This window comes from Arachis hypogaea, chromosome 18 (assembly GCF_003086295.3).
Source record: "Arachis hypogaea cultivar Tifrunner chromosome 18, arahy.Tifrunner.gnm2.J5K5, whole genome shotgun sequence".
In the NCBI taxonomy this organism is placed as follows: Eukaryota; Viridiplantae; Streptophyta; class Magnoliopsida; order Fabales; family Fabaceae; genus Arachis; species Arachis hypogaea.
In genome coordinates this window covers 50,678,644-50,685,643 of record NC_092053.1, presented here as the reverse complement: position 1 = coordinate 50,685,643, position 7,000 = coordinate 50,678,644, and the positions used below count along the sequence as shown (strand labels likewise).

The 7,000-nt window shown below is 40.0% G+C and overlaps 1 non-coding gene across 1 annotated transcript; it reads right to left on the bottom strand.

The window, feature by feature from the left end:
- Positions 1 to 226: 226 nt before the first annotated feature.
- LOC112774905 (small nucleolar RNA R71) lies at positions 227 to 330 on the bottom strand. The gene has a single exon (XR_003189359.1). It is a non-coding gene; the product is annotated as a small nucleolar RNA R71 (small nucleolar RNA).
- Between the last annotated feature and the right edge of the window lie 6,670 nt (positions 331 to 7,000).

Below are 7,000 nucleotides of genomic sequence, written 5' to 3'. Positions count from 1 at the left end.
TGCTAATGAAGACCCAAACCAACATCTCACAAAATTCCTGAGAATTTGCGACACTGTGAAGTCCAATGGAGTCCAGGAAGATGCCTATAAATTGCTTTTGTTCCCATTTTCACTTAGGGACAAGGCAGCTAAGTGGCTGGAATCATTCCCAAGGGGGAGCCTAACAACATGGGACGAGGTGGAAAGCAAGTTTTTGGCACGTTTCTACCCCCCACAAAAGGTCAATAGGCTTCGATCTGAGGTTTAGACTTTTAGACAACAAGATGGTGAAACTCTCTACGAGGCATGGGAGAGATTCAAGGATTTGACAAGGAAATGCCCACCAGACATGTTCCATGACTGGGTGCAATTGCATATTTTCTATGATGGACTGTCTTATGAATCAAGGAAGGCTGTAGACCATTCATCAGGAGGTTCATTGAACAGGAAAAAGACTGTGGAAGAAGCCATTGAAGTGATTGAGACAGTGGCTGAGAATGAGTACTACTATGCATCAGAGAGACACAACACTAAGGGAGTCATGGAGCTGAACCATGTTGATACAATTCTAGCACAAAACAAGGTGTTTGCCAAGCAACTAGTAGAGCTCACCAGGAAATTAGAAACAAAACAAGTGGCGGCAATACACACACAAGATCAAGAGGAAGAAAACACTGAAGGAGGTGATCGGGAAGAGGCCAACTATGTGGGAAACCAACAAAGGCAATCATATGATCCACATTCCAATACTTACAACCCAGGATGGAAAAACCACCCAAACTTTGGGTGGGGAAACCAACAAACCCAACCACAAAACCACAAACCTTACAACCACAACCAACATAATGATTCCACATACCAAAAATCTAACCAAAGATCATACCAAGCCACACAAAACACTTACTCTCAACCACCATATCATGGCCAAAATAATCAACCTGCCCAACCTAACCCGAACCAACAATTTCAAGATCAATTAAACAGGATAGAAGGAATGCTTGCAACCATGAGTCAAGACATAACCGAATTGAAAGCTTTTAAGGAAGAAGTAAATTCTAACCTGCAAAACCAAGGAGCTGCCATCCAGAAGCTAGAAAATCAAATTGTGTATTTGTCTAAGCAAACCCCTGGGACAAGCGTTTCTCATGCTGCCAAGGCTATTGCAAGGGAAGAATGTAAGGCCATAACCCTCAGAAGTGGGAAAAATCTAAAGGAGATCTCAAAGGAAACCACAGAGGATGAAGCAAAGGAAAATGTGAGAGATAAGGAACAAGGACAATCTTTTACATCGTCTGCAGCAAAAGAAAAAGAAAAAGAGGTCCTGAAGCCTTATACACCTAAAGCACCATATCCTCAACGTTTGATGAAAAGTGAAAAGGATGGCCAATTCTCCAGGTTCTTGGAGATTTTCAAGAAGCTTCAAATCAACATTCCCTTTGCTGAGGCAATAGAGCAAATGCCACTATATGCAAAATTCTTAAAGGAATTGATGACCAAGAAGAGAAGCTGGAGAAATGAGGAAACTGTGTTGTTAACTGAAGAATGCAGTGCCATCATTCAGCACAAATTGCCTCAGAAATTGAAGGATCCAGGCAGTTTCCAAATCCCCTGCATCATAGGAGAAGTCATGGTGGAGAAGGCCTTGTGTGACTTAGGGGCCAGTATCAATTTGATGTCTCTAACAATGATGAGAAGAATGAAGATTGAGGAAGCCAAACCAACAAGAATGGCCCTCCAATTGGCAGATCGAACTTTTAAATTCCCTCATGTATAGTTGAGGATTTGTTGGTGAAAGTGGGAGATTTTATATTTCCTGCTGATTTTGTGGTGTTAGATATGGAGGAAGAAGCCAAAGCTTCAATAATTCTGGGAAGACCTTTCCTGGCTACTGCTGGAGCCATCATAGATGTACAAAAGGGTGAACTCACTCTTAGACTACATGATGAGAAATTGGTGTTTAACGTATTCAAGACAATGAGCTATCCATCAGAATCACTAAGGGAATGCATGAGGGTGGATGTAGTGGACATTGCAGTACAAGAAACCTTTGAGGAAACAACAAAGGAAGTGGCAGAGGAGGAGTTCACCAAGGACATAGAAGTTAGTGACATCAAGGCTGCTGAAACAACCATGCCAAGCATGCCAGAGATAGTGAAAGAACAGAAGGAAGCACCAAAACCTGAGCTCAAAGCATTGCCCCCTAATCTCAAGTATGCATACTTGGGTAGTGATGAGAGTCATCCTGTTATCATTAGCTCTGCCCTGAGTCAAGAACAGGAAGAAGAATTGATCAAGGTGCTACAAACTCATCAAGATGCCATTGGATGGACCCTAGCTGATTTGAAGGGGATAAGTTCATCCATATGCATGCATAAAATCTTGTTAGAAGAGGATGCTAGACCCTCCATCCAATCTCAGAGACGATTGAATCCCGTCATGAAAGAAGTGGTACAAAAGGAGGTCATGAAGTTATGGCAGGCAGGGGTAATCTACCCCATTTCTGATAGCCCATGGGTTAGTCCCATCCATGTAGTTCCCAAGAAAGGTGGCATAACTGTGGTGCCAAATGAGAGGAACGAACTCATACCCACAAGAACTGTCACTGGGTGGAGGATGTGCATAGACTACAGGAAGCTCAATGAAGCCACCAGAAAAGATCATTTTCCACTCCCATTCATGGATCAGATGCTTGAAAGGCTTGCAGGACATGCTTACTATTGCTTTTTGGATGGATACTCAGGCTATAATCAGATAGTAGTTGATCCTAGAGATCAAGAGAAAACATCATTTGTTTGTCCATATGGAGTTTTTGCTTATAGACGCATGCCCTTTGGATTGTGCAATGCACCTGCCACTTTCCAAAGATGCATGTTGTCCATCTTTTCGGACATGATTGAAAAATTTATTGAGGTCTTCATGGATGATTTTTCTGTGTTTGGAGATTCTTTTCCTAGCTGCCTACACCACCTTGCCTTGGTGCTTAAGAGGTGCCAAGAGACTAACCTAGTATTAAACTGGGAAAAGTGTCATTTCATGGTCACAGAAGGAATAGTCCTTGGCCACAAAATCTCTAATAGAGGCATTGAGGTGGACAGAGCTAAGGTGGAACTCATTGAAAAACTACCTCCACCAAGTAATGTCAAGGCAGTTAGGAGTTTTTTGGGACACGCTGGTTTTTACAGAAGGTTTATTAGAGACTTTTCTAAAATAGCCAAACCTTTGAGTAACTTGCTTGTCTCTGATACACCCTTTGTATTTGATAAAAATTGCATGCTAGCCTATGAACTTTTGAAGCAAAAACATTCCTCTGCACCTATCATTGCCCCACCTGATTGGAACTTACCTTTTGAACTGATGTGTGATGTATCAGACCTTGCTATTGGGGCAGTGTTAGGACAAAGGAAAGACAATTTGGTACATGTAATTTATTATGCCAGTAAAGTCTTGAATGATAACCAAAGGAATTACACAACCACTGAAAAAGAACTCTTGACAATAGTCTTTGCATTTGACAAATTTAGATCCTATCTCATTGGATCTAAAGTCATTGTCTTCACTGATCATTCAGCTTTAAAGTACTTACTTGCTAAACAAGAATCCAAACCAAGACTTATTAGATGGGTTCTTTTGTTGCAGGAATTTGACATTGAAATCAAAGACAAGAAGGGTGTAGAGAACAAGGTGGCAGACCATTTATCAAGGATACCATGTGAAGAAGGAAGCGCACAAAGCACACATATAAATGAGTGCTTTCCTGATGAACAACTCATGGTAATTCACAAAGCACCCTGGTTTGCAGACATAGCAAACTTCAAGGCCACTGGGAGTTTGCCGTTGGAATTTAACAAGCATCAAAGGAAGAAATTGGTAAATGATGCCAAATACTTCATCTGGGACGAACCATACTTGTTCAAAAAATGTTCAGATGGCATACTTAGAAGATGCATATCAGAGGAAGAAGGAAGGGAAGTCTTATGGGACTGCCATGGCTCCACTTATGGAGGACATTTTGCAGGAGAAAGAACAGCAGCTAAGGTGTTGCAGTGTGGTTTTTATTGGCCCACTATCTTCAAAGATGCAAAGGAACTAGTGAAGCACTGCCATGAATGCCAGAAAGCGGGGAACCTGCCAAGAAGAAATGAAATGCCACAACAATTCATTCTGGAACTTGAATTGTTTGATGTATGGGGGATAGATTTCATGGGACCCTTTCCCTCCTCATACTCAAATAATTACATTCTTGTGGCAGTAGACTATGTCTCCAAATGGGTTGAAGCAATAGCAACTCCAACCAATGATAATAAGGTAGTCATGAACTTCCTCAGAAAACACATTTTCTGCCGTTTTGGGGTTCCAAGAGCAATCATCAGTGATGGAGGAAGCCACTTCTGCAACAAACCATTAGAGTCATTGCTTCTAAAATATGGAGTCAAACACAAGGTAGCCACACCATACCATCCACAGACAAGTGGGCAAGCCGAAATATCTAACAGAGAACTCAAAAGAATCCTGGAAAAGACTGTGGGAACTTCAAGGAAGGACTGGTCGATTAAGCTAGATGATGCTCTTTGGGCATATAGGACAGCTTTCAAAACACCAATTGGAATGTCTCCTTTCCAACTAGTATATGGAAAAGCTTGCCATTTGCCACTGGAGTTGGAGCACAAGGCATACTGGGCCTTGAAACTTTTGAACTTGGACAGCAAAGCTGCTGGAGAAAGAAGGATGTTGCAAATCCAAGAGTTGGAAGAATTCAGAGCTGAAGCTTATGAGAATGCCAAAATTTATAAAGAAAGAGCAAAGAAGAAGCATGACAGCAACATAGCCCCAAGGAAATTTGAAGAAGGACAAAAAGTATTGCTTTACAATTCTAGGCTGAAGCTATTTCCAGGGAAGCTAAAATCAAGGTGGTCTGGACCATTCCTTGTCACCAGGGTCTCCCAATATGGACAAGTAGAAATCATGGAAGAAAAGTCACAACGAACCTTCATTGTGAACGGTCAAAGACTCAAACATTACTTGGGAGATGTGGAGGAGAAGGACAAGGTTAAATATCACCTCAACTGAGGAAGTTGACCGTCAAGCTAATGACATTAAAGAAGCGCTTGTTGGGAGGCAACCCAACCTGAGGTAATACCCTTTTGCTGTTTCTTTTATTTGTTTCAATAAAAAGGGTGAAGTAGTTTCTGTGCATTGCAAAGAATTAAGTTTGGTGTTTCACACCAAACAATGAATTCGTGGATCAATAATTCAAAGGGGAATGTGTGACTCTAAGTTTGGTGTTCCACCATAAAGATCAACTGTACACAACAACCTTTGAATTATATGAAAGGAACAACCATTCTAAGCAGTCACAAAAATGCTTAAAACCCTTAGCAGCAACTTCATTCCAAAGAGAATTCAAGGATTCAAAGAACAGAGAAGTAAGTGGGAGACTAAGTTTGGTGTTCACACACCAACTTAAGACTCAGAGACTTACCCACACATAGTTGAGCTAACCACTCAAGTGCTTGAGAAGCAAGCAACTTCATCACTCTTTGCAGGAAAGGAAACAAGGATCTTAAAGCATGAAGCAACAATTAGGAGAAGAAAGAGAAATCAAAGTGTTTCCTGGCAACAAAGAGAAAACAAGAAATTTCACAAGGTGGTGTTGTTCCTTGATAATTCTTTAAAAAGGGCAAACAAAAGCATGCTTGTTCTGGTTTAAACTGTAAATGTTGAATCTTTCTGGAATGTGAAGTCTCTAGTATGTTTGTCTGTTTATTGCTTTGAATAAAGTGAATGCCTTGATGTTTGGATATAACTTCACCTTCTTAATCAAATGCTTGCCATGCTTGTTCTGTTTCCAAAAATAAAAGAAAGGTTTGAACAAAAGTAACTTGGCTCAATTAGTGACAAATCAAGTAGAATTAAGTGGTGGTATGCATGCTTGATTGTTTAAGTCAGATCACTGGAAATAGAGTGTAGAATTATCATTTTTTGTGTAGAAATTGAAAACTGTCTATGGATCTTGATGAATAAATGTCTTTGGCCATGAAAAAGAAAGAAAAAGAAGAAGAAAAAGCCACTGAAAAAGGGCAACCAAAAAGCAAAAAAATTGAGAAAATAAGCTAGGCACCAATGGTTTGAACTTCTGAGACAAATGCCTGTGGTGTTTATGTATTAAGGATATGCTTGGATGAATAGGTTCTGAGGAGTGTTTCAACACTTGGTAACTTGGGTTAACTAACCCGGGATTATCAACCAAAAGTCCATTATCAAGAGCAACCTAAATACAAAACATTTAGTCACACAAAGAGGTGCTGGGCACCAATGTCTCAAGAAGAAATGTGAACTAAAATGCCTAAAGTGGATATGTGTAGTGCACTGATAAGAAAAAGAAAATGCCAAAGGCTTGTGCAACACATGACACTAAGCAAACAAGGAGCAAAGGAGCTCTAAGAAAAAGAAAAGAAAAACAAAGAAGAGAAAAGTGCCAAGGACATAAGAATAACAAGAGGCCATAGCAGTGTTTGATGGATGCAATGAAAAAGTGATAATCTTACCTGATAAGAATGAAAAAGTGATGCTGCAACTTTCTGCATAAAACCCTTCTGATGAACTTCAAATGCTTGCTAATATAGCCAATGTAATTGCTTTCTGTTTCATACTTTCTTCTCAAATAACTCAGGACTTGCTTAGGGACAAGCAAGTATTAAGTTTGGTGTTGTGATGCCAAGGCATCTTAGGCTAGTTTCACTAGCATTTTTCTGTTAGTTTTAGTTGTTTTATGCATTTTCTTGAGCTTAAAGTAACCAAGAATGGTTAAATGAATAACAAAACAATGAACCATCCAAACAGTATGATTTTGATGCAAATTCCATGAGTTTTAGTTATATTACTTGAATGCTATGAATGGAAGAATTCTCATGAAATTTTGCAAGACTTTGATGCAATTGTTTGGATGATTTCAGGAAAGAAGAGGCTAGGCAAGGAAGCAACAAAATCAATAAAGGAAGCTTGAATATTACATGTGGAGTTT